Genomic DNA, 2264 nt, shown 5'->3' on the forward strand with positions numbered 1-2264 from the left:
TGTATCTCAATAATAAGTATCAAAACCCATTTATAAAGCCTCTTGTTAAGTTACAACTTCAAATATGCCCTTTTTAATCAATTAAGATAGTCATCAACAATTCCATAAGAGAATAAGAATGTCACACATGCCAATACGGAGCTCAAGAATCAATCATATCGCGCATAGTGCACCACACCGGACTATGTAGTACACGCGTGGCTATCCTTCCTCCCGAAATAGGCATAAATCATATCGACGTAGTACGCGGTGGCTATCCTTCCTCCCGAATAGCTAGGCATAGATCACACCGGACTATGTAGTACGCGGTGGCTATCCTTCCTCCCGAATAGCTAGGCATAAATCACACCGGACTATGTAGTACGCGGTGGCTATCCTTCCTCCCGAATAGCTAGGCATACATCACACCCAGGTAGCGAACCCGGCGGTGGCTATCCTTCCCCCGAATAGCTAGGCTTGAATCACACCCCGGGTAGCGAACCCAGAGTGGCCACTCTTCCTCCCGAATGGCTAGGCAATTACCACACTAGGATCCATAGTGGCTACCCTTCCTCCCGAGTAGCTAGGCCAAACACAACAACAAAATTCATAGCATAGAAGCGATTCACAATTTGTCTCAAAATAGTCACACCATCAAATAGCATTAAAGTTCATTATGCCATTACGAAAATCCATAATATCATAGATAATTACTTTATCATAGTTCCTTTGTAAAATCATCAATACCAAAAATTAACCATCATCACTGATCATCTCTTATAGAAGAAAATGATTCATAATATCACATACATATATAGGGTTTGTTACAATCTAGATTTAATGTGGGCTTGTCCCCTCACGCACATTAACCATTAATCAAGACATGTAATAAATTTCAAGAGTGTAAAACCAATTCAGCATATCATTCAAACATGCTTTTATAAAGAATCAATCTTTCAAGAGAGTTTGCAAAGAGACACATGAATTACCTTTATATTCAAAAAGGATTTTATTTTTAAAGAGACATAGAAATCACCATAAGATTTTTAAAAGGGAGACATACATTCAAAATAAGGTTTTTAAAAGGGAGACATACATTCAAAATAAGGTTTTTAAAAGGGAGACATACCTTAATTTGTTAAACAAGGTTTAACAAATCACTTTGCTAATGAAGAATACCCAAACCCTAGCTTGAATTACTTTGGAAAGAATTATGTTGCAAACCCTAGGTTTTGGTCATAAAATCATGTTAGAAAGGGATTAGGAACTTGAATTCAACCTAGAATCATGGTAACACTTACCTTGTATGGTTCTTGAGGCTTGGGACTTGTTCTTATTGACTTTAGGGTAAATTTTCGTGAATGGGGTGCTGGTGAAATAAACCCCAAACCTTAAATATAACTGAAAACGCGTAAACCCGACTTTTTGACCTAAATCCGACCCGATTCGCGATTGGTCCGCGATGCGGGACCATCGCGCAATGTTCTGCAGCTCAATACTCAGACTTGCGCGATTGGCCCGCGATGCGGGGCCATCGCACGCGCCCCCACGCGCCTGAAAAGTCGGCGTGTGTCGGTTCTGCACAGTGTTCGGTAAAATGGACATAACTTCTTGTACGTAACTCCGTTTGGGCTGGGCGACCTACCGTTGGAAAGCTATTTCAAAGATCTACAAATTTCATTGAGGAAGTGTTTCCAAATTCACAACACATTTTCATGAAAATCGCCCAGAAGACAGACCTACCAAAACTTAGGCGAATTTAAGAGGCCTTAAGAACTTCACTAATTGGTTTGACTTCAAAACGACCATCCTCCACCCGAATTCACCAAGAATGGATTCATATAGATAAAATATCATCTTAATACTAGATTTTTACATATTCACACCTAGTTCAAGTTTACGGGGTGTTACACATACCCTATTTTAACCGAGGTCAAAATAGTTTACAACATCCCGATAATTCCGGGGTTAATTAAAGTTAAGAGTCGCCACCTAATTATTTACGGTGAATTAGGGCACCTAAAGTTTGTTAAAGTAATTATCTAGAGTTGATCTTATTAAAGTCTACGAAACCAAATGATTCTAGGTACGGGTTCAACTAATCTAGAGGGAAGATATTAGGCATCCTCTAAATTCCATTAATAATGGTTAACCGACTGGACTTATGATTAGTTAGGCTAGGAATGTAAATATGTCATTTTAAGATTTAAGAAATAATTTATAAGTATGGCCAAAGTTATAGATAGATATATAAGGATGCTATTTAAAATAGGACTTGTAGGAAA

The 2264-nt window shown here is 38.6% G+C and overlaps 1 long non-coding RNA gene across 1 annotated transcript; it reads right to left on the reverse strand.

The window, feature by feature from the left end:
- Nucleotides 1-503: 503 nt before the first annotated feature.
- On the reverse strand, nt 504-1553 carry LOC132042757 (uncharacterized). The gene is made up of 3 exons (XR_009411562.1): nt 1421-1553; nt 1109-1348; nt 504-562 (listed from the first exon to the last, which is right to left on the reverse strand). It is a non-coding gene; the product is annotated as an uncharacterized LOC132042757 (long non-coding RNA).
- Nucleotides 1554-2264: the final 711 nt, after the last annotated feature.

This window comes from Lycium ferocissimum, unplaced genomic scaffold (genome assembly GCF_029784015.1).
Source record: "Lycium ferocissimum isolate CSIRO_LF1 unplaced genomic scaffold, AGI_CSIRO_Lferr_CH_V1 ctg17733, whole genome shotgun sequence".
NCBI lineage: Eukaryota > Viridiplantae > Streptophyta > Magnoliopsida > Solanales > Solanaceae > Lycium > Lycium ferocissimum.